This window comes from Corvus kubaryi, unplaced genomic scaffold (genome assembly GCF_017639235.1).
Source record: "Corvus kubaryi isolate FWS band 111438036 unplaced genomic scaffold, C.kubaryi_AGA036_p1.0 37391, whole genome shotgun sequence".
Lineage (NCBI taxonomy): Eukaryota > Metazoa > Chordata > Aves > Passeriformes > Corvidae > Corvus > Corvus kubaryi.
The window spans coordinates 7,977,772-8,004,600 of NW_024581130.1; the positions used below are offsets into that span (position 1 = coordinate 7,977,772).

Consider the following 26,829-nt stretch of genomic DNA (forward strand, 5'->3'; position numbering starts at 1 on the left):
TTATAGTCAGTCCTCAGTGCTGTTTGAAATTGTCTATAAAGAACTTCACTACTACCACTAAACGTTATCTTTTATGTACATGTGTTAACCAACAAGAATGAGATAATTTCTTATCTGCCAGAGCTGTTTATATGGCTTCCTTATTGAAGTAATGGATAAGTTGCATTACTTAATATATTTACCCCCACAATGTCTTGATGAGACGGGGATGACATCCCTAAATATTTATGGCTGGGTCTGACTTGCCTGCAGTGCCCCAAGAAACCTCTGACAGCAGGGCCACAGCTGGTCCCTGTTGGCACGAGAGGCTGGGGATGAGGAAGGGATGAACTAAGAGATGAAGGAAGAAGATGCTGACACCCTCCATCACAACCTGCACAACCCTGAGGCTACTCCTGATTGTGTTAGGAAACAACCTGGATAGCAGCCAGCCTTGGGACAGGGAATGTTGGGATGCTCAGAGCTCATCACTTCCCCAGTTACTAGGAGCTGGGGTCCCTGCTGTTCTTAACCACAGCACAAGCTCACAAGCCTTTTTTTGCTGGCCTTTAAAGCAGAAACAAGTCATTAAAATAAATCTTATCCCAGATCTGCCAGGCATGCATTCTAAGATATTATTTTAAAATCATCCTCAGACCTCATCACACACATTTAAACAGAGATTTCTTTCTTTTCCTGCCAGCTACCACGTTTGCACATGCCAGCATGTGTTGCAGTTACCGTCTTCTGGCTTCCCCATATGAAAACATTAAAAATGAAAGAGCAACTCAGACATGCACAGATTTTGCAGACTCCTCTTCCTCCTGACTCCTCCAGTGGTGCAATGGAAACCAGTGCTATAAATGTAATTTTGAGGTTCCACCTGGGTTTTTCTCAGTTTGACATATTCAAGACCATTTCCTTTACATTGCTCGAGGAACTATGTAGTATTTCCCTTTCTTGTAATAAGATACAAAAAAATGTAAAATGAGGTGTTTTTAAAAAGTACCTCAAAGTATGCATTTAATGGATTCAGTGTCAGTTCATACTGAGTTATTAAAGAGTATTAACTCATAGATAACATATACCCAGATCAGTTTTTCTTCTGATTACAAACGCTTTTCTTGATGTAAAAGCACTTTCAGTAGTAGCTGAGTGAAAAGGAGTGAGATGACACTGAAAAAGATAACACTTGATTGCCTCTCAGAACCCAAGAGCCAATTCTTCAAATGCAATTTCAAGAGTTTAATTTTGAGCCAGCAATTTCAGCAGTTCTCCTCCTAGTGTGTTGATCTGACTTTGCTGAATAGACATTAGGGAGGTATCCTGCCCTGCTGTCACTGACTGGGAAAAAAAAAAAGGATTTCTGGTGTTAGAGACAAAAGAGGTGGGAACAGCAGGGATTTTCCCCTTGAAAGTAGGCTACTGGTCTGATGCAATTGTGATAATAGTGAGTGGCAATTTTCCACTGATTGGAAAGACAGCAGGTTTGGTGCAGGGAAGAACGCAGCACTGTAGAGACAGGCTGTAGGCACTGACTCCTCTTAGCTTTGCTGGAAGGAAGGAAGGAGGGTAAGGCAAAACTGGGGGAAGCGTGTTATGCTTGGCTGCTCCTTTCTTATCTCATGCCCAAATTGTGCCCCGGTAAATATTAGATCCTTGCTTTATTTCATACATGATGTTCGTGACTACAGAGCTGACAATTCCAGGTTACAGCTTCATTCAAAGCAAAATGTGAGCTCTTTAAAATCCTTATTAATTCTAAAATTCATGTCTGTCAGTTCTGAAATCATTCCTTCTTCTCTTCTGTCCCCCAAACAACAAACCACTTTGGATCAAAAGAAACTCAGCATTCTCTTTCAAGAGCAATATTTTTTCTAAACTTCAAGCAGTTCACTATTTCAAAATAAAACTCAAGGAGAAGATGAATTTCCAATTAAAAGAAAAAAGCAAATGTTTTATTCTGAAATGGTATTCTCTATTGTATTTAAAGCAATTATGTTCTTGACAAGGTAACTCTCTTAAAAGAAAGCACATTTATACTCATGGAAAAGGTGGGGGGAAAAACAATGGATTAAGGTAGATAATTTTACTTCTTTTGAAGTCAACTCAAGTACATCTATCCTATAAGTCAAGTATGTATCAAATTCTGTGGCAGAGAAGCTACAGGGATATCAGGGAAGTTTCTCCATGGAGAGGTTTACAAAGCCATTGACAACCCATTCCCCATCCAAATGCAGAATCCCACAGTCATGATTATTGATACTTGCAAATAAAAAACAGCCCTTCATCAACAAGATAAAGTGACATAAGCTGAAAGCCCTAAAATGATCACAAGCTTGAAACTCATCTCTCTGGGTAACAGAGCTGACTGCCAGCATTCCTGGTGAAATAAACTGCTACTCTGTCAAAGTCAAGGAATATGCACCATGAATCTGAAATACAGCACTTCAGCTGCTGCGCATATCTAAGCTTAGACTCTGATAACAATTATTGTGCTTCAGTGGCAAATTAACCAAAATAATTGCTAAATTTACCATTTTCCACAGAATAACTGCAAATGATTTCTAACGATGACTACTCAGGAAAATATAAGGTCTGTTTTTATCTGTGTTACCACAGAGTATTTTTCTAACTTCCAAATCACTGGGTGACATCTTGTTTTCTCTAGTATTATCTACAGAAGTAACTTTGTGAGTTACTGATTATAAGAACTGTATGAAATTTGACTTTTGTGAAGTCTGGGGAAAGATAATACATTGTCTTAATGGTTCAGTAATTAGCTGGGTATCTGAATGAGCAATTCAAAGTTTTCTCCAACGAAATATGAGAGAGCATACAGAGAAGCACTGATAATTTAATTGGCTTCATAAAAGATAACACATCTATAAACGTGCTCCGTTACAGCTTCACCAGGATTTGACTGTGAGGTTTGGAAACTACAGAAGTTCTGTAATTAATATGATTTTCCTTATTTAATGTTGAACAGATGGCATTTCGTTTTCTTTGTTTGATCCATGGCCACCTGTGGGCCACCACCCTGGCCCAGTCCACCCCGCAGGGCCCAAGGTGGGGGGACAGGCTCTGCTGGTCCCCACAGAGGTGCCAGGCCCCGTGGTGTCCCCACAACCACAAACAATGTCTGGGTGTCTCTTATGGCAAGCGCAGAGAAAGCCAGACCTTGCTGAGATCCATCTGGGAAGCGGGACACATTCCCAGCCCTGGGGATGTGGCCAAAGGCTGCCCTTGGCTCAGGCTGGCGGGACATGGGGCCTGCTCTCCTGGCATTTTTTGGGCAGTGAGCTGGGAGAGTGTCACCTCGTGCTGGAAGGGACAGCATTTTCAAGGATCTTTTGAATTGCCCAGTCCAGTAAATAAGGCCAAGGCTCCATCACTCCAAAACACAGCTGTGGGCTCTCTTGTGGAAGAGTCTTTACTGCTTGAGGTTTTTACAGCCATTAAGTTCTTCCCCAGCCTCAGGGGTGTGCAATGTATGGACACAAAACCCAGAAAATGCAAACACAGTGGTCATCTGACCGGTCATAAACCTTGTTCCTTTAAAAAAAAACAAAAGCAGCATTTTCACTGCTCTGTGGGAGCACATCATTGTCAAAGATCCCTGTTTCACAACATCTGAATTAACCTCTACAGTGTTAGCTGATGAGTCCAAACTTATGAACAACTTTTAGGCATGTCTGATACTGTTGGTCTGTGGGTGGGAAGGCATTTGTCATGAAAATGGGTTTTTTATAGCTTGCTGGGAACTCATCAATCAAATTAAATCAAAGAAGACTGTTGTCATTTAGAATGAAGGGCAAATATCAGTAGCTGTGGAAGAGGTGTTTTAATCTTTCTGAATCATACAATTTGTTATGCGTTTCCACCTCATATATTTTTTTAACCTTGCTTACTGGATCCCACTAATGCCCTGTGAGACTGGTATCTTTCATATTTGTTATATTCTGAATGATTTCTATTTTAAAGTCCTCTTACACTTCTGCTATCTGATCACTTCATAAAAAAGGCAATCCAATAAGGCCTGTTCTATTCTACCACTGTGCACAAAGAAAGAACTATGATATTACTTTAACCAATTTATATTTTAGCAGAAGCGTCTAGAAAAGAAAAAAAAATGTATATAGAAAAGAACATGAAAAAAGAAGGCAACTAAAGTTGGATGTTGTATATTGAAAAAGGCAGAATACAATCACAAAATCAAGATTAGGATACTACAGAATTAGGACAATAAAGCTATGAGGACAACTTTTGATTTTGAGTACTATCTGGTTAAATAATCTCAAATCTCTCTCACATGATTCTTGTTTTATTCAGGTCACGAATGGACTGTGAGGGGGATTCACTTTGGGTCATGTTCAAACTGATAGTGAGACTGTGCAGGATGAGTTGCTAGAAACCTGAGGCCTTGTGAAGAATCCACTAGAGGAAGACCAGCCATCACAGACTATAAATTATCAAACATGCTGGTTAGTTCAAACCACAAAAATAAAAGGCATCATGTATCAAGAAAGCAAAGCTCTAGTTGGATTTAATTCCTACAGATAGAAAGGAGGGGACAGGTGACACCCCTAGGAAACTTAGTGACAGAATGACCCAACTTTGGGGGGACAATAGACTATTTTTCCTTTTTTCTTTGCAATAAATTTGATGGGTTATATTTCTGGGAGCTTTGGTATGCACTTAAATGCATCTGTGTTCATATGCTGCAGTCAATCTCTTCTCTTGCCAATATCTCTGCTAATATTTCTATTCTTAGACTTGGAGAACTGATAGGAGCATTACTCAAACCCTTGACTTTAGAGAGGAGCAAGGCAGACGAGACAACAAGAGGCAGGCATAAGGCTGCCTCTTCAAATATAACTACATAATGAAGATAGGCAAATGAAATTAAAAGTTCTTCCTCTTTGTGCTAATTCTGTTTTCCTCCCAGTGACTTATCTTCTGTCATTCCCACACTTCAATAGTCTGTTGAGGTTGTTTATGAAAATTATTAGAAGAAATGACAAAGGAGATAATTGCCACATATCAAACAGTATTTTCAGTTCACATCAGTGCATTTTTTCTCTGTATAAAACACTAGTTTCAATACAATAACTTGAACAATTATTCAGGTCACATACCAGGTTTTAAAAGAATCTGAGGTTTATTACAAAAATACATACAAACAAGATACTAATGATACTACTCTTATCACTGCCTGTCATACTAGATACAATCCAACAGCTCATCATAGAGCTGGGGGCTGTGCTACACAGCTCAGGTGAATCTTCTGCACAGACTCCTTTTTGTATGACCAAAAAAAACCCCCAAAAACCCTAACCTAAACAAAACAAAACCAAGCATCCTAAATACTGAACTAGAATCTAAGAATATGATTCTAAATGCATAGGTACTACTTAAAGAGATGGAAAATATTTTCAATCCTGATAAAACTGTTTTTCACTTAATTCTTAGAACTAGGTGAATTTTTTTTCTAGACTAATGTAGTAAATAAAATTCACTAATACAACAGGTAGATGGCATGCAAGGGTGTTCCAATGAATACAAAATTAGCAAATTAGTGTTCCAATAAATACAAGCAATGAATGCAAAATTAGCAAAACAATAAGCAGCTGAACTGAGGTTCATTTCATTGAAAATACCAAGCACTGAAACTACAGATAAAGACAACATCCATAAAAAACTCCCCTGTTCATATCACAGGCTACACAGCTGTAAAGAGGGGCTGCACCCTTTTCAAATTACCCCTTAAAAGTGTTTTATAAACTGTACTCATGAGTCAAAAGAGGTTTTATTAAAGAAAAAGTTGCTATATTGCAACTTACTGCAGTTTTGTGTGGTTTTAGTTCAGATACTCCTTCCTAAAGTCTCAAAGAAGTGCCAAGCGACAAAGCTGGCTGGAAGACTGAGGTACTTTATCAGTGATGGAAGAAGAGAGAAAAAAGCAACAGGATGCACCTTCACTGATTTGTGCTGCTGGTGGGGATCCCTGAGGTCCAATAAATTGGTTGACATGGGAACTACAAATACTCAATGCACTGCTCCACACCCAAATTAGTCTTTATTTCTGTTGCTATTTTATTGATAGACCCCATAAAAAAACCCCATAATGAGACAGATTTCATAAACCCTTGAAGGAGACAGTATAAATACTATTTTCTATGCTGCATAATTTTTAAAGGAGCATCACCGTGTTTTAGGAAGATGGTGAATGAAAGGAATCAGTCAGGCTAATTAGGGCACACAATAGAAATGGTAATTGAGGAACGTGACAGCAGTGAAAAAGAAGGGAAGTAATTTCCTGCAATGTATCAGTGCATACTCCTGGGATCAGGAAAGTCTGCAGGAAAAGAATGGAAGGAAAAGATCATTACATCTCCAAGCAGCCATCTCCAGCACCTCCAGTAATCACCTTTAAACAGGAGAAATGTAACCCTGAGAACACTGCAGGGCAATGCAGGAGTTACTCACTGAGTCCTCAAATCTGCTCACAGTAGCTATGAAAATTCTTTATTTTGAAGTATAATAGTAATGCTTTACTTTATTGTTTTTTTTTTACTTTTTAGTCATTGCTCCATGGTTGAAATTAGCTGGAAGCACTTTCGGGGGGAAGGGATAAGGCAGCAGTGTGATAAGTTTCTCAACACTGTAGTGAATGCAGCAACAAGAAATATCATTTATTTTACAGAATATCATTTTACAGAAAGAACCTGTGTTTGCTGGAATTTCTCTCTATCATTTCAGGAGGAATTAGTGTCCAACTTGAAAGGCCATGAAAGCCTCTCTTTTCACAGACTCATTCGTGCTCCTATGTACAACTAAAGACTATCAGGAGACACTGCAAACAGGCATTAGACCATACCAAATACTTCTTTCTGCAAGAGAAAAAAAACTGGTCTGAATAGATCAGATCCATCTTGTGGCTAATTCCTTTTGCACATTATCTATCTCCCTGTGTCTGTTGGTGAGAACAGTTACAGAATCATCATCTCCTGGTCTGAACATAACCAAATGCTAGAAAAATACCTCCCACTATTAGAAAGATTCAAAGATACATGTATCAAAGATATATGTATCAAAGATTCCAGATATATGTATAACACATACAGTGCTTTCTTACCAGATACATCTACAAAAATTACTGCTCTATGGAGACCAGTTTGTCAATCATATTATATCCTTATTATATATATCAAATGCTATCATATATGTGTTATTCTCCCTCTCTGTTCCTTCTATTGAGATCACAAACTATAGTTTCTGTCATCCCTCTCCCCATTTTTACTTCTTCCTCCCCTTAGTATGGGAACCCTTTCTGTTTTCAGCTCTGTATATATGGTAAGTAGTTAGTCACGGATTTCTCTTTTTCCTGCGCAAGAACAGCCCCATGGAATCTGCAGATGCACTTTTCTCTATCCATAACAAATTAATCTGCTAGCCTGGGTTAATTAATTCCTATGATAGCCATTATTCAATTTGCTATGCACATGGGGTTATTTTGGAAGCAATTTTTTTCTGAGGCTGTTTCTACTTTTGACAAAGACCAAAACCTCCAGCCTGATAGCTGTTGCAATGATGTTTTGCTGGCTGGCGTTATGTCAGACTGATTTTCTGCGTAAAAAAAAGTAATTTACCAGAGCAGTTCTCAAATAATTAATGTCACTTGGCTTCATGCCTCTGACAACACTCAAGGTGTGCACTGAAATCCTACAAAGCTCCCCCTGCCATGACTTACTACTTTATTACAAAACTGTGGAACAGCTTTCTAGAGAAGGCACATCTTGAAGGAATGGAATATCATTACAGGTGGTTATTAACAATAAAAATCTGAAGAAAGCTGCAGTCTCTATGTACAAGGTTATAGTTTCTTGCTATGGCCTTATTATACCATTGCAGTTTTTAATGAGTTAAGATCTAAAACTAAATTTTTTTGGGTTCACTGCTTTCACTACAGCAATTATTTTTATAATAGATCAGCTAAAGCTATGCAATTTTTTCTTCTCTGTGTACCTGTCTCTTTTACATTAATATAATTAGCAAGAAGCAATAGCAATGAGAATACAATCTAACCCACTTTAAAAATCCTTTAAATAACCCAGTATTTAAAAGGAGAGGCTTAAAATTATGCTTGCATTTTTAATTATGGTTACCAAGATTGCACATTCAGGTATATGTGAATGTGTGATTTATTTAAGGCCCTGCTTTATTTGCATGTACAAGTCACGAGTTTGGGCACACAGTTATTACAGAAATTACTGTAATCATGGGGAAAATTTAAATGCCCCAATTCAGACAGGTAATTGTAAAGTTGGGTAATTCATATACAAAAAATGCTGAAATGTTCCTATAAAATCAGGCATTTGGCCTTTGAAATAGAATCCTTTTGGATGCGTTTGCAGAAAAGCTCACAAGCCTGATTTTTAAACACACCAAACATGATTAGTGACTCCCAGACTATTTCAGTTGTGACTTGCCATTGAAAATAAAGTACTCATGCCTCTGTGAGACCCAAAAAACCATTTTCTTTTGTATCATCTCTGAATACCCACAAGCTCACAGGCAAATAATCTTGAGTATTAAAAATTATTTTCAACCCATCTTTGTGTCTTCTACATTACTGTACTAAATTTTATGTCATCTCATTCTACTCTATCATTGTTTTAAGGCATAGAGTAACACAATGTTGTACTTGTGAATAAAAATTCTGTGATCTATGTCAGCAACTAACACAGTATTCAAATACCAATTTTGCCATGGAACCAACACATAAAATTCTGTAATTAGTTCATTCAAGTTTTCCTTTTCCTTTCCCTCACATCCATGTAGAATCACTTGCAGTACTTAGCCCCAAATTATAGTAACTACAGAATTGTATTTACACAAGTACAGGTGACACCAACATTCTTGTTTTGGTGGGTTTTTTTAATTTCATAAGCAAACATTGCCAACTTTTCCCAACCCATCACCACAATAACATTTAGATTTATGTGACTTTCAATGTATAGGCAATGCCTTGGTAACCCAAGGGAAAGCTCTGACTACTGTCTCAAATGTTCATCTACTGGCCTTCTAAGACAGGAATAAATCCTTTGATGATGCAAACCCAACCCCATTTTAATAAAGAAAAAATCATGAAGGTGTCCTTTAGCTGAACAGGTTTCTAATTTGTGTTTCACCAAAGTAGTTATGTGGGATAAATCTTCAATCCTTGTGTCTAGGATATTTCACATGATTGATGACAAGAATCAGAGTCAAGTATTTCTACTGAACACACTGATACTTCACAGGAATCTCACAGATATGAACCATGACTTTAATATCAGTTCTCAAATAAACAGGTTGATATGAAAAATGCTCCCTCCAATAAGACTTCCAGTATAGATAGAGAAATTTGAGCCTAAGAACACAGGTAAATATTACTATAAAAACATAATAAATCTGCATAAAATCTGAATCTTTCCTAAAAGTGCTGAAGAAGTACCAGAGAGGCTTATTTCTAGTTTTCAACTACACTGGATGCACACTACAGTGTTAAGTACTTTCCAAATGAAGAAGATATCATTATCCCCATCCTAAAAAACCTTAAGCTTAGAGAGGTCAATGGGACTTATTCAAGATTTTCTAGCAGTTAATTATCCTGGCTACAGGTGCCAGGCCCTCACATGCCACAGGCCAGCTCTTCAAATGAGGAGCCAAACACCCCAAAACAGCACCTTTAGCTCATCCTACAACTGAATTTACTTTATTCTTTTTTTCCCAGTTTTCTTCACAGCCACAAACAGACAACCAGACAGATATTTGACACGAAATAGACCCCTTAACTACAGATTGTTTAGCTCAAAAATGATTTTTTAAAGTTATTAGCATCACCCTAATAGGACTGTGTGAATATGGTATCCTGCTATTCTTAGTATGTAAATTCACATGACAGATTTCATTCTGAAAGAAAAATGTTTGAAGTTTTAAATATGCATATGTGTTTTTGGTAACATTTCAGGGCAGTCACACACTTTTAAAAATACTGGCAAGAAATTTTATATATAATTTCATATATTTAACGGATAATCAGACATATCTGGGATAATCCCTCCACCAAAATACAAATAAAACCCAAAAGTGGGATTACACAGTCCAGAAAAATGACAACTACTGATGCTGCACTGCCATTCCTCAATCAGATTGTGAACTGAATTCTGGTAAAGTTTAGCTCCGTTTCAGCTTTTAAATACTCATTAAGAAGTGTGCAGGACAGTTTGCTTTGGAGTGGGTAAGTATCTGCTGTTCTAGCTGAGGTGTGGACACATGACAGGAAGCAAGAGAGCTCTGATCTATGGACTCTGGTTGTGTCCAGGTCTTACAGCAGTTAACATTACATCTATTTCACACCTGGGGGTGGCAGATTGCTTGTATGTGGTCAATTGTCACCTTTTTCCTTCACTTACGTTCACGTTTCTCATACTGTGAGCAAAATGACTGCGAGACAAAGGTCAGGGGCTACAATTCTGACAGTAAATGAGACACTGCTGCCTTCGTTCAGTATTTGGAACTGCAGGATTCAGGGAGCTGTATTCATCTAAAGAGTAACAATGGACTCTACCATTTAGCATCTTTTTAATTTTACAAACTAATTTTTAACAGAAAACTCAAGAGAGGCAAAGAGCCACTCTGTTAAACTAAACCATGATAATGTAACTACACTTAACATGTACATTTTCAATTACTATAAAAAGCTGTATATCCACAGATGTTTAGTTTTAGAAAAAAAAGATAAATGGTATATAGATATAAAATTATATTTGTCACCCTTTTGGCATAGCATTTAGAGAGTATTTTAACTATAACTTAGATACTTAGATATTTTAATCGGACTGTATGGTCATTGGTAGCTATCACTGTGATTATCTATTCTCTTTTCCTGCATAAGAGATTTTTTTTTTTTGCCTAGAATCTTCCAGATCTATTTCAAATACAGTGACATCATGGATCACTTGATTTATTTGCTTCCTTACTGGTTGCAGTCTAAAAATTTGAAATTTTTCTTGTCTACCACCATGATCTTACTCTCCTCCCAAGCTGCTTTTCCTGGCCTTTCCTTCTGTATTATTATTCCAGAATCTGCCTTTTTCGATTTATTAATTCTGTTTTTATGAGTATTGGGACATAATATCACACATATATTCTGTATTGATTTTTTTTAACGAATTCACAAAATTACATTAATTTTATTTGGAAATGAAAAATATTTCTAGAGACTCAGCCATATGAGGAGCAGCTGAGGGAGCTGGGGGTGTTCAGCCCAGAGAAAAGGAGGCTCAGGGGAGACCTTTTCACTCTATACAACCACCTGAGAGAAGATTGTAGCAAGATAGGGATCAGTCTCCCAGGTAAAAAGTGACAGGAAGATGAATTTGATAACTCGGAGAAACCAAAAAACCAAAAAGGAGACCTTTCCATTAGATGATGCTTAATGCCATTTATGTGGTGCAAGAACTTTTGTTATGAAATGTAACATTGCTTAAAACAGAAAGATTATCTTATATTACTAAGGATAGAAAATAGCAATCTTTTTGATTTGTAATTCTTACAATGATAAATGTTTTAGGGTTCAACAGAAGCAGAAGCTTCAGTTGAAAATGGAAATCAATATTAAATTAATACATCTCATCTCAGTTACAAATTTGCATGTATACATTTCAAATCTATCACAGCTGATAAAGAGGAGCCTGGCTGGCAGTCCAATTAAGAAAGGCACAGGACTGGAGGTACAGGTAATTTCATTTAGAGATAGCATTGGTCTGGGAAAACATATACATCATCTCTGGTACTATGCTTGATATCGGCTCAGGCTACAAACCTATAATATTTCTAATAAGTAGGAATTAATTACACCTTCTCTCCATCCTCATCCCCCTTTCCTCCATCATGTATTATAAATACTGTACTTGCACAACGGATCCTAATCAGTCTCTTTCATATAGAATGGCTACGCATTCAAGGCATACAAACATCACACAAAGAGGCCCATCAGGTACATTCCCTGCCACTTTTGATAGTATTTGGAAGAAAACAATGACCTAAGAACCTTTTGTTTTTTTACAGAAGGACTCAAGACAGCAATCAAAAACATAAGAACAAAAAAAAAGTTAATACAAAGAGAATGTCTGTGAGTTACTGTGTTATAATATTGCTGAAATATAAATTTGGAAGCAACCTCTGTTCAGTGATGCATGAAGTGTTAGCCTTTATAATGCTTCTAGTATCTCCTTCATTATCCCAATTAAGCCTTTAAAATTTCATCCCTAATATTACAACTGCTCTTTGTAGACTGCTTTCTACTGCAAAACTGAAGAACACACAATCTTAACAAAGTTTATGGAATAACGAGATTTTAAGCAACTATGAGACTCCTAATCTTAATTGGCAAGAGGTGTGGGAAGATGGAAAATCTCCTTTCCCTATAATCTAATCAAACCCAGAAATATCAGCTTCCAGATTGCAACGTCAGCCTTTCCCCTGAAGGGCTGAGCAGGAGGTTAGGAAAAAATTAATTGTAAACATTAATGTAAATACCAAAAGTTCACACTGGTCATGCTAAGTAAGCCACCTCAGCAACATTTGTGCTTTCTCTTGTACTCTCTCACTTATATTGCTGTTACTGCTTTCACCACCCTACCCCAGCAGGCTGAAGCAGGAGCTGTATTTTCTCAAGGGGTTAGTTGAAAATGGAAATGTTTCCATGGGAAGCCCTCAAGAACTGAAAAAACCAGAACCACTATAAACTCACCTGGTCAAAGTCAAAGCCAGGAGGAACTTTAATTATTATAGTTCCTTTAATTAGAATAATTCCATTCTTAATTCAGAAAGAAAATATTTCTGCAAGAGCTTTTAGAAGATATTCTCTAATAGAAGGCAGAGCAAAGAACTGCTGTGGTGGTTGTGACCAACTGGAGTTTAGGACTGTGCTGACACTGTATTACAGTTGCAACAACCCTCCTACCCTTGATGCTAATGCTCATCAGGTGCATTGACACTCAGGACATTGGGGGAAGACACAGATTGTCCCTGAATCCTAATGAGCAGCAGTCACAGCTCACCTCCAACAAGATGGACGAGAGCTCATCTGAATTTCTAAGCGCTCACTTTGATGCAGAATTGTGCGAGAGCCACGAAGATGAGAGCACACTTCAGTACAACGTGACTTATCAGCTGATACACCTGAGAGAGCTGAAAGACACAAACCAGTGCCTTCCCGTCCTCTCTAGGAGCTGCCAGGGAGCCCACGGGGCTGGGGAGACACCACACCACACCAAAACTGAGACAAATGCGAGGAATGCTCAAGATTCTTGGGTTATCCCCTCTTGTAGCCAGTGACAAAGTGCTAGAATTAAAGAAGTAACTTGACTTTTCAAAAACAGATAAAAAGAAGGAACCCTCTTCACACCACAAACAGCAGTAATCCCTTTATGGCTCCTTGAGTCTGCATATGCAAGTTTGCCTAGATTTCTAAAAACAGCCAGAAACCTTAAAAAAAATGAAGAGATACTTTTTTGTGTTAATCTCCACACAGATAAGGTAAGATTCTAAAATCCCCAAGACAATCCCCCAGGCAGGGTTTTCTGTTTGCCTACAAAAATATTTCAGTGACTACTAACAGCGTCTATGATGTGTCTCATCTTTTCTCTAAAACATACAGAAGCAAAGGTGAGGTGTTTCATACACAGAGGAGTTAAGAAAGCAGCTGGAATTACTGCAATTTATGCATAACCAGCCAGACAAGCTGTTGCAACTGATGGTTATGTATTTTAGCACAGCCTGCTGTTGGCACATTGTTCACATAAAAAATATGATGCCCACACCATCAAAGCAATGATGAAGAGCTAATGATCAGTTTCAAAGCAGTGGGCTGCTGCTTCCTAATTATTATTTGGACTCATTTTTGATAAGTTAGGGCTGGGTTTTGTTTTATTAAGTATTATATTTTATGCAATATATCCTTTATTACATAATATCAAGCTGAAGGGAGGGATTTCAGCTAAAGTGCCAAACTGCCGTTCTACTGGGCAAGCCTGGTATGCACTAACTGGAAACAAGGAATGAGATTGATATTTCTAGAATACCACAGTCTTCCTAGTGGCAGGGCAAAGCTGGCAAGGATACCCTCAGGGTCAATGTTAGTAGTGCCGTGGCCAGGATTTAAAATGCTATAACAAATTGAACGTTATTGCATCAGATGCAATGTGCCATGGCTTCTGTCTTACTTTCACTCATCCCAGTGCACTGAAGTAATTCAAGGGACACGGAGTTACTTTTTTCTCTACTTCTTTGCCACATTAAGTGCAAGCAAAGCACACAGATAGAACTGACCTGAACAAATGACTGGCGATTTCTCTTGGGCTTCAAAGGCAAAAAGGTGTTACAGGAAAAATGGAGCCTTTTACTGACTGTAGGCTTTACTCAGAATAGAAAGAAATAGAATTTGTTAGTACTTCTAACTGAAGAATAACACCTGGCAACTGCCAGCATTTCCTTTGTATGAGACAATTTATAGGAACACTTATATGTACATTAAAATGCCCAGCTGTCAAATCGAAGAGGAGGTCTATTCAGAGGGTGATGCACTATCTATCAAATGAGAAGTATAAAAATAATGAATATATAATAACATATTGACCCTAACCCTTAGCAAACCCTAGCCCTTAATTCTGCAACCAGTTTGAAACCTGCTAACATTGACTAAAAATTGTTTTCACTGATCTAGTAAATTATTGCTAATTTACTGTGAACTTTGAAAAGGTGCATCCTGTGGCTTCAGCATTCATGGTCAGGAAGGAGGGTCCAGTTGATGGAGCTCTGCACCAAAGGACAGTGGACACAGCAGAAAGAGAGATGATTCGGTGTTGTCAGTACAGTCAGGGGCCTGGACACTTCATGTAAGCATTGCACAGAATATTAACTGGGCACTACTAAGAAAACAGCCAACTAAAATTTAATCTGGTAAATTGGCAACAAGCCTGATTTAGATTTCTTCACTGTATACCAGTATTTTAATTTTATTTTTATTACATAACCTCGTGGGTTTTGGGGGTTTATAACTCATATTTTTAAGCACTACAGTCCTGTTCTGTGATAATTAGATACCCAGTGATATCACAGAATTCCCTGTGACTGAAGTCAGTGCAGGAGCATTGGTGGCTCGCTGAGTGCTCTGTGTTGTTGAGAAAAGGATCTTCTGAGACCTGCTCACAAACGAAGCAGAACTAATCAATCTCTCTTGGACAAGCTGATTACCTGGAAATCAATCAGTCAGAGAGCTTGTTCTGTTGGCCTTCAGGATATGAGCAAATACTAAATGTAACTTCCAGCAAAAGCAGCACAGAAAGGACATCTATGAGGCATTACATCTGTAATGCAGCTACAGAGAGCACTGAAGCACAGAAGTTCTTGTTACTGTCCCAATATACTCTGCTGTGACATGGAAAGCACAGATATTCCTATTCCATCAGTCAATGTCTTACAGCAACTAATTTTCCACCAGTGATCAGGAAGCTCAGAGCACTCTTTCATCAATACCCAGGGAACTGAACTAGGTCCTGGTGCAGAACACTTTACCCTCCTGCTAATGCAGTTTGTGTTTCAGATTCTGTTTGTGACAAGCTTTGAATTCTGTTTGGGTATAACATGGCATTACAGCTGCTGGGTGTTTCACTCTGTTACTGCCAGGTCCAGAGATAGCACAACCTGGGAAAGGAAAACAAGTGCCTGCAGCAACTGATTGACAGGCCTGAAACACCTGGGAGAAGACCATCACACAAGAAATAATGGCTTAGAGAAAAACAAATTAGGAGCCGATTTATATTCCAGGAGACATTTTATTGCCTGCCACTCTCCATCCCACTGAAATATTGTGATGGATTAGGGTGACAGAAGAGAATTGCTAGGTGCTGGTAATGACAATTTGAACAACGAGGTGAAGGAAACACACCATGCTCTGCCTCTCTCCAGAACACGGTGAGCTTATTGTGGAGGGAATACAACCCATTAGTCACTGGAGGCACCTCAAGGTACCTTGTTTCTCTGTATAATCTGTGGGCACACTGTGGGCATCCCTAACCCCCAATTCTGGTGAAGTTTAAGGGCTGTATTCTACGGTCAAAAACTAAGAGGGAATTGAAGACTGAAGGCATTCCAAACAGCATCAGGAAATAACCGTACTAAGATCTTTCATTTGACACCAACCCCCCAAAATTAATGAAAATATCTAGAGCCATGTGAGCAGAGCTTTTGTGCCAAAGGAAAGTGGTACCTGAAAAGGGATGGGAAGACTGGGCTAGGCAGGCAGTGTAGGTATAAATTCAGCCATGGCTTTCCTATAGTACCAGTGGCCATGATTCAACGTGGCCTCAGGTAGTGTGTTACCATGACAACTTGTCCAAAAAATCCAAAGGTGGAGAGGGGAAAGAGAAAAGAAAAGAGAACCTTTTTTTTTACAGACCACTGTCACAAAGGGAGATGATTAGAAGTGAGTCAGAATTCCCAAAGCAATGGAGCTGTTAATGGTAGTCCTGAGACCGCTCAGATCTATCACAAGAGGTCCTAGGACTGTCAGAAAAAAGGAAATCTTTCATCAGACTGGGAGATTTCCAGGGGTTTCAGGGTGCTTCCATAAAAAGTCTGCATCCCCTCCATCAGCCTGGCTTGCTCCACACTGAGTCTCTGACACCTGCTGGCTTGTCACTAGAGGGGACAGAGGTTTTCTGTGCCCATGCTGCTCAGCGTGCACTATGAGATGTAGCTTCAAGCACAGGTGTTCTGAAGTGAGGTTCAAAATGTCACCCTTGAAAGAAATCCTCAAAAGCAGAGGACTTGAAAAGGAAGATGTGCTTTTCAGGTAAAACTGTGGCAGTTACTGATACACAGCAGCTGGAAAAATAAAGGGCATGATGTCTTACCCTCATCTCAGGGGCCCAACCCTGGCACAGTCCAAGCACTGAGCTTGTTTCAGTTCATCCTGCCAAAATTAGAGTGTGAAGAAGAACAGGAAAAGAAATTCAGGGAGAAATCCAACAGCCTTTGGGCAACTCTTCAGGAACCAGCTTTGTGCTAGGGAAGTCCCTGTTATGTTTCCAGGGTTAGCCCAAAAATTGTGTTTTATTCTCTATAGTCACCTGAATTGGGTCAAGCTACCAGTTTGCCTTATAAAGCTCAGCAAAATCAGAAGCCTTTTGGAGGGGATTCCAATATTGGATTTGAAATCAAGAAAATGCCCCAAATACCTGGACAGTGGGGAAACATGTCTCTCACCCATTTAAATCACAGTTCTACATATAGTACTTTACATGTTCACCAGTCACCATTAATAGAATTTTCATTAGGCGATATCATTTATGTAAAAGATCCAAAAACATATTAACTGAGTTGCAGGTGTGCTGTGAGGTGAGAGAGCAATTATCAAGATCATTACTATAGTACATTAGTGTCTAATGGTGTGTGATAAGGATTGTAAAGTGCCCACTGTGTACTTAGCTATCTTTCAGGTGACATTCAGAGACAAAAAAAATTATCTGTATTGTATGTACATGCTGAATGACTGAGAAAATAGAGAGCAGTATCAAGTGCTTACAGATGTAGAGCAGAAAACCAACACATAAACAGAAAAAAATTAAATGCTCTTTCATTTTTCTGAACAGCAGTGTCAACTTTAGACAAAATGACCCATAAGAAGGTGCTGAGACGGTGTCTTCAGTAAAGCAATATCTGTTTCCTAGGGTCTCTTAAGAAAAAAAGGAGTATGTGTGTCCATATGTGCACATGTAGAAAGGACTAGCAATTTCATATGCAATTTTTAAACAAAATACGTTTCTCCCACCACAATTGACTTTTTGAGCAAAAGATGTTTGACTGAATCAATTTAAACAGCAACATGGAATTTGGCAGCAATCCATTTCTGTTGAGATTAAGCCAGCTGCTACCGAATCCATTGATTCTTTTAGCTATTGATTTGTTAATTTAATAAAAACCGAAGTTTTAGAATGTGAACAAATTCACAGTGCTGAGGAGACAGGATTTTGACAAGCTCTGCTGCCAGACTAAGCTGGTAACACTCTCAAATGAGAAAATCACACATGACATAAAATATTAAAGATTTCCAATGTGGCAGATTGCTTAAAATACACCTCTAAATAGAAACATACCCTGTTAGAAAAAAGGTCTCATACTTAAAAACATATAACCTTAAAACAGAAGATCTGCTCCCTTTGTCATCTATCTATTAATACTAATGATAAAAGCCATTTTACTGCACTTAATTTACTATTTACTTTGAAGAGTCAAATTATCTTCAGGAGAAAAGAACAGATTCTATTCTTATTACAAGGAATATTGCAACAGCTTCTAACCAAGGATCAGGTTCTCCCTGAGACAGCTCCATGCACGCCAGTCCTTCGCTGTGCAGCTCGCAGCTTTTATTCTCAGTCAAGAGCATTTCCAAACAGGCTGAGAACCCACAGCCTAAATATGTCATGCTCTGAGTAGATACACAATCTGTATCCCTGGCACCAGGATCTGCTGTCTTGTTCCCTCCTTGAGGCATTACTGCCATAAGGATGCCCTCGTTTCCTCATTAATTCAATTCCCATAAATGAACGCTGGCGACTCAGAGGGCCGCAGCTATGGCCGTGTAATAGGACTGCCAAAGTGACAGAGTGACCTCTCCTGCCCATGGAGTTTAGAGCAGATCAGCAATTTACCACCAAAATAGATTTTTCCCTGGAAAAATGCTAGTTGCAGAAAATGGATGGTTTGGGGGAAAACAAAAAAAAAAAAAAAAAAAAAAAAAGACGAAGTTGTAACAAATTTGTAACAACGTTTTCCTGCCAGCTGTCCTGAAGAACTTGCTGGGGATCAACAACTTCAGCTCCAAATGCTGCCAGGACAGAGATGCCTTACAACAGCTTTAAGCAGCTCAGAATTGAAATTCTCTGTGGACTGCAACAGATTGAGGTCCCCTAATACCAGCATAAAACTGAAATAAGCAAAGTATATGAGAAATTGTAAATATAACTCTTGAGGAAAATAAGTCTCCCACTTGCAGTTTTTATTTCCTTAACAAAATTTAGCTACATCATCAGTGACTGCTCAATTTAGCCTTCTGTGACACTCATAGATGGCCACTGTCAGCTACAGCTACAGTTAAGAACAAGAGTACAGCAGCATTAGTAAACCTTGACAAAACGGAATAAGAAGTGGAAGAACATCCAGCAGTCCATGATGGACTCAAGCTTTATCATGGCTTTCTGAGGAAAAGGTGAAAAGAAGCCTTGACAAGGCCAGGTTTTGGCTGTTCAAACTCTTCTACAAAAATCTGTAGTTGCCACAGCTGAAAAGCACATTCCAAACACAGCATTCTACCCATACAAGCAGTTTCCATGGTTTTTAATTACTGATGAAGGTTCCTAAGCACTAAATAGGAAACTCAAGTTTCTGTTTAAATGGTTGCAGTCTTTTCTGAACTTTCTTCCACTGCAACAAAGAGGAGATGCACAAAGATTTGTAGGAGGAAATTAGCAAGGATGTACATTTTCTCCTCCAAAAATTAAACTAGAAAGTGTGAAAATAGGGGGAACAACCCCTAGACAACTTCCACCCACAAAAGTTGTTTGCTTTCCTCATGGCCTAACTATTGCTTTAGGACTTGGATCATTCTTATTCTATCTAATGTTTATACTCCTCATATAATATATCTCTGTAGTATTGTTATAAGATGTATAAGATATAGAGGAAAGATGAACATCTTCCCATTCTACAACATGCTAATTGTGCCAGAATTCAAAGAGCACTCTCCTGGGTGCCCAAGTGAACAGTTTGAAATAAAACATTCATGTGCCATGCCAGCAGCTGAGAACACTATTTAATGAAAAGAAAGAGCAACAAAGAATTAATACATCACTGTTGAGACAGGAGCACCTTGATAATGGAACTTTGCACATTTTCCATTCCATACAGGTTTGCTCTATTACTGCAAACATGAACATGGGTAAAGAGCACAACGGACAGGTCAAATTCAAGGAAAACTTCATGTTTGTAGAGGGACACGATGTGAAATTATGGAAAATGCCAAAGCCCACAAAATCTGAGTAAGTATTAATGTGAGTCTTGAGAAGTTTGTATACGTACAAATATTCACTGGCCATGAAGTTTCAGTCTCAACAGAAGTAACCCAAGGTCAAAGCTAAGGATGGTGTGCAGCCTGTGCAATAAAAATGTAAATATCCTTCATTCTATGGAGCCACAAATGTGTTTAGCTACGCTGTGCAACTGGTCATCAGCACAGCAAGGAAGAGAGGGATGAGTCTGTTCTTCACAGACAGGCAGTGCAGACACTGATTACCAAAACTATAGAAAATCAGCTCTTGCTGTTATAGTTTTTCCTGTAGATGTGCACACACCACATCCACAGACAGATAAATCTGCATGGATCAAAGAAAACAAGGACAAATAAAACTAAAAGTAGACAGCTTATTCGTAGGCATCAGTAGTGAATAGATGATTGACAAAACACTTGAAATTATTTTGAACTAATTAAAAAAAATTTTAAAAAGCTATCTACTACTTTTCTATCTTATTTGTTATTTTGTACTGGGACAGCAACAGGTTGGTAATGTGACATAATCAAAGCAGCTTTCCACAGGACTTAAAGTCAATTTCCCTTCCTAGGCCTGATTGAAGTCCTGTCCTTTTCAGTGAAAATCTACCTTAACATGAAGATGGCTAAAACTGATAGTCATGCCAAATCCTAAATAATCCCAAACAAAAAGGTTTATATTTCAAGCTCTGCACTGCAGGAGCTGTTCTTTCAGGGTATCTTTAAAGGAACTTGAATGACATCACCTTGCTGCAGGACTGAGCCTTTTGCACATCTGCCTCAGCAGCTCCAACCATGAACAACCCTGAAACATTCAGTAAATTCAACTGATATGATTAAATCAGACAGAGGTAGGGTTTTATCTAGCTGCCTTCAAACTTGATGAATCCCAGAGCCATCAACAAGAAAATAAACAGTGTGATTGTGAAATGAAGTAGTAGATGCTGTACACTTTACATGTACTTCTATGGCTCTTAGAACACTAAACCTACTTAGGATAGGTTATTAATACGAGAATATTCCAGTATTCCCCCCACTCTTTCAAAAAATCCATTGGTCACAGCTACCTTTTGTGTCTGAAGGAGATATAACACTATCTTACCTTCTAAAGAATGGTGACTAAAATCGTGTTACATCTTTTGGTATTTCATCCCAATAATAAAACTGAGTTCTGGTGTCATCCTAGATGATTAGGCCAGGATGATTCCTGTACCTGATTCTTCAGCACACAACAAAAAAAGTCTAGGAACTAAACCTGAAGCATAACAAAGAATTAAAACTTCAGATATTTGAATTTAATATGCAGTTTGCAGTAGAAGTGGTCAACAGATTTTCTTCCAATAGAAATTGGTAATTTCAATATTCAATATATTTTCAGAATCAATCTGGCTAGTTCTGTAGTAATAGTTAATGCAATTACAATAATAGGTTTTAAATGGGTTTATATTTCAAGTATGATTGTGCTGAATTGAATTATTCCCTACTTATCACACAAATATTGGATGAACATTCCTCATTTTCAATCCACACTTTTAAATTGATTTTCCTCCACTTCAGCGTGATTAAATTTCTAAACTAAAGCTGGCAGATACTTCACACTCTCAAGTGCTGTCACAAGTAGTAAATCTTCTCTAGAATGTAAAAATAACTGCAGTAAGTCCAACCTCTCTATACTAATATGCCAATGCCACACAGCTGAGAAAGTCTACAGAAAATTATCTGTTCTCAAGACCAGAATTTCACTTACACAGAACAATGCACTGTATTTTTTTAGGCTTTACACTTAGAGGTATTTAATTGTTGATGAAATGTTGTTAAGCATGTTTAAGGTGCTATGGAAAAGAAGAGTAAAAGAGGGTACAAACCAAAACAAGACGGGTCGGATAATGCGATTTTCTCCTCAAACAATATGCAATGATCAGTTTTAGTTTTTGATTCAAGCACAATTGGATGACTGGGGCTCAGAAATTAAGTAACAGTCTGGTGGACCCTTAGCAGTACCAACTGGCAAGCAGCAGCAAGAAAAAAAGAATTAACTTTTGATAAAGATGACCAAGGCCTTTGGATCTGTACCCAGAGGTTTGCCTTATGGCTTTCTTCATGGTTTGAAGGAGGGACAGCATCAGAAAAAGGAGAAGGCCACAGCCAACAAGAAACAAAACTCCACTACCTTACAGAACCTGTAGAGGACAATTGTCTGCATTCTTTGACAACCAAATATTGTTGGAGAATCAGACCTTGCAGGAAAATAGACAGAATCATGTCTGGATCCATTTTTAAATGCTCTGCATAAGCAATTGTAGTAATAATTCTTAGTAACAAATCTGAAATAAACAATGCATGTTTCCTATAATAAAATATACCTGTATTAGATACTTAGAAAGGTCTGTAAATTATATCTTGTTTTACCATGCCCTGCCATCTTCACAATGAGAATTAAAAATCCCCAAATCGTAAGTCAATGTATCTTATTATTATATGCCAGAAACCAAAGCAGGAATCATTCCTAATTCTGTTTCTGTGTAGTTCATTATCTTCACCTTTTCACAGTCAGCTGCTAGATGTATGTTCATTCTGCTCTTACAGAAGAGAGTGGCTGCTCTGCTGGACTTTGAAAAGGAGCAAATGTGCTCCAGACCTCAAAGATTATTGGTTACCAGGACAGAGAAGAGGGAGAACTAAAGCTAAGACACCACAATCCCAGGGCTGAATACTGTTAAAACTTTTATTAGTTCCAAATCCTCCAGAAGCTCATTATCTGAAATAACATTTGATATTTCAAGAGTCACAGGGAGCATAAGAGCCTCTCTTACTTTCTGTCCTTTTACATTTTCATGAAGAGTCTAAGCATATTCAGTTTTAATAATACATTTAAAATTTTGTTGTTTGTTTGCCGAAGATATTTTAATTCAGTATTGCCTGTCAATAAGTAGAAAAAAAAAAATTCTTGACTCACAGAACCCCCAAATTATTCAAGTTGAAAGGAATCTGTCAATCATCAACCAAGCTGGTCAGATACAATTTGCCCTTGATAATTTCACGATGGTTGTACCAAGTAACTTCTTGTTCTCACGTGCCTGGGTGTGGTTTCCCGGGGACTTCTCCACAGTATTCATACTGATTGGCCTGGATACTGTTGTCTCTCTTGAAGAGGGGTGTGACATTTCCTCCCTTCCAGTCACCTGTAACCTCCACGGAGCACTGTGACCTTTAAAGTGTCAGCAGCTTCACCAGGACCTTGCCCAGCTCCTCTGAGTGTGTCCAGTCTGGTCTCATGGGCCAGTCTCTAGTGAGTTTAAGTGTTCCCTAGCCCCATTTTTCAATACTTTGGATGATGTTTTCATTCCCACTGAGGCTCAGGGACTTGGGAGGCTAAAGAGTAGATGGTGACAGTTAAGACCAGTAGAAAAAAAACCCCTGGCATTGCTCTCTTCCATCTTTATGCACTAATGGTATTTTCAACTTCCTATCCCATTTGACTTCCAGAAGTCCCTCTGACTTACACGGACACTCCCCAGGCAGCTTAAATGCTTTACCACTGTTACATTTCCCCACCCCAAATGTCTCATTCACTCTGAATGGCAAAAAAGCAATTCCCTTCTATCCTATAAAGTGACACATGCATACATTTGTTACCTAACCAAACACTGCAAGACACAGACTAACGTTAGGAATCAGCTTGTTTGTTTCCTTGAAAACCTGTGTTTTTCAAGCCAGTCTGGACTATAAATATTTTGGTCACATCCTACCATCTGCACTGGCACCACCAGCAGCTCACAACCTCTCCTCAGCTGTTTGCATGCTCAGAACCCTCTTGACACATGGCTTTCCTAAGTACTTTGAAGTATGTCACACATGCAAAGTTTGAGATTCTCTGAGCTAAGTTTTAATAATTTGCTTCACTACAAGCAAAAGAGAGGCCAGAGAAACCCCCATAATCCAATCTGTTAATTTTCTACTCTGTGCTTTCAGTGGAGAATGTATGATTTTCTACGGCTGAGTTTCCTTCTAAGCCTAATCTTACAGAAAATCATCAACATCCATCTGTTTATGCCCCACATTTAAGTGACTTCTCTGTTCACTGAACGTGAGCCATCTTCTGTGGGATGCAAAGCAGAACATTTTTTATTACCCAATTTTTTAAATGCCCACGGAGTTTCATGCTCATTCAAGAGACTGCAACAACTTCATTCTTCACTTGAATTATTTGTGGCCATATTTTGTGAGAGCAATAGTTGTCACTTCAATTCTGCTCCTCTAAATGATATATATATATACACACACACATATATATAGTCTTCTGTTATCAACTTCCTGAAGTAACTGAAGCACTCAATACGCTTCAGATTCATGTAGATGGATTTGTGATTTTAATTTTTTTAAAATGACTTATTTAGATTTAATTTCAGTGGTTTCACTTTTTCTAGCAAATCGTGCACTTAATTCCTATAAATTTCCAGTCATATTATTACCACTGGTAAAACAGAGATAACAGCTGATTCACTGTCCTGAAAATACACAGAGATTATGCCCTGCATTTTATTTAAATTGCAAACCAAACTCACGACTAAAATTTATGTAATTACCTCTTAGAATCAGAAAAAAGGAAACATGGGAAGCAATAATGTTAGCAATGAAAACTTCAGAAAACCTATAAATACTTTAACCCACATTTTTCAAAACAAATTGCAATTTTCTGTCTAAATTGTTAACCTCTGTATCAAACATTCTGTTTTATATTCTGATATATGCAAAATGTTCTAATAAAATATCAAAGTTAACAACACATAAAAAACTTTGACTCAGAGAATAAAATATGTATAAAATACAACTATATACAAGATATACTCATTTAAAATCATTTAAAGTATTAAAAAAAAATTATAAGTCATTTTTTCTGCTACTATCCTGTAATGAGATTTCACAGATTTAACAAGGATCCATTAAAAAAAAAACCAAATCAGTATTTTTATTGTTCTGTTAAATGAATGTTTTGCAGCTGTCCTAGGATAACTGGACAATAATTTGTTCTGATTTGTAAAGGAAAGCAATTCCAATCTCTTCTCTGCAACAGGAAACCAACATTTGATCAGGTTGGTGGGCACTGTGCACCCTCAGCTCTCTGGTTTGAAGCTAAAAGGAAGCTCACACTGGGAGCTTGGAGTGCAAGGAAATGGTTCTAATCCTGATCAGATCCCTTCTGGTCCCACACATTCCCAAAATTGCCAAGTGCCTCGAGCTGGTCTTGGTAAAAACAGACAGCCAGAGTCATTTTGCTTTGGAAAAGAATGATCAACTTCCTCCATGGGAATCTATTTTAATCAACTACCATAAGACCTGAAGCTAAGATCATTCTTTTCCTTTGCAGGAACCACTGAAGCCTTTGCCCACGTGACAAGTGCAAGAAGAGTATTTCACCTACAGGGATAGTGAATAAACTCCTTCCTTTCCCACTGATTCCTAGTGAGTCTGAATTTCATTGTAAACCAGTTTCAAAGCATGACAGCAGTGGAAAACACAGTAACAAACAACATTTAAACATGAAACGATGTTCTGAGGAGCAATGAAAGCATTACTTTTATTTTTGCTTCCCAATAAAGGGTGGGGAGTTGATCCTTGCTGCACTGAGAGTTTCAACAAAAACAAAACAAAAAAGCCTGTTCTTTTCTCCTGGAGAGGATGCCACTCTAAACCACAGCCAAATTGGAAATCTCAGGAGCTGTCTGTAGCTTTCCTGCCACATTTCTCCTTTATTTATGCCACCTGCTGCTGTCCTGTTATAGCACGGGCACAGCAGGAAACACGAATGAAAGGAAGAGGCACAAACACATGCCCAGCTGGATTGTGCTTTCCCAGAGGAGCAGCAGGAAGTAAAAATGATAGGGATTACATTGCCACTTGCCCTGAGGCAAAATGTTAATCATCGAGGAAACAGCCTTATGCTTTCCTCTCCCAAGAGGCAGGAAAAGGGATCTTTGATGTGGGGAAATTGAGCTTTTTCTGCCCCTAAAGGTGGCTCAGTAGCTTATAAACACATATTACTGCATGGGGTAGTTACAATAGCAACGTGTAATATAAGGACTAGATATTTGTCTCAGAAATGAGGTGCTCCTGCCTTCCAAGGTGGCACCCAAGCTAATCCATAAGTGAGGGTTTTATTCCAGGACAGCTTTTTTACTATAGCAAGTTCTTTTTTTGCCTTGATATTGCAAGATTTTCACATCAGATAAGTGCTTAGAAAATAAATACTATGGTCTGTTGTCTGTAATTTTTAATCCAGAAACATATTTCAATGGATCATAAGAATTAAATTAACTTTTAGATGACTAAAGTTGACAAGCTTAAGTCTAGACACTGAGAAAACAGAGTTTAGGCAGTCTTGATAACTTTCACTATAGCATTTTTTCAGTTGTCATTCAACTTCCCACAAATGGCACCGAGCTAGTGACTGTGAATTTTGAAGGAGGTACAAATAAGTACTGTGTGTTCTTCTTTTGGTGATAAAACCAGAAAACATGCAGCAGCAAAGGCATGTTCCTGAATACCATCCCAAATCAAACAAAAATCATCTCCCTATTTCATGACAGTAAATCTTTGCCAAATATTCATCTTGAAATCCTAGAACATAAGAAAATGAATCGGATATGACAAAGGAATTTCCTCACCATGAGGGATTTAGAATGACTGTAGAA

At 38.2% G+C, this 26,829-nt stretch overlaps 1 protein-coding gene across 1 annotated transcript in view; it reads right to left on the minus strand.

Moving 5' to 3' along the window:
- The window catches only part of LOC121669321 (ephrin type-A receptor 6-like), a 258,545-nt gene that overhangs the window by 77,108 nt on the left and 154,608 nt on the right, over positions 1–26,829 (minus strand). The window lies entirely within an intron of this gene.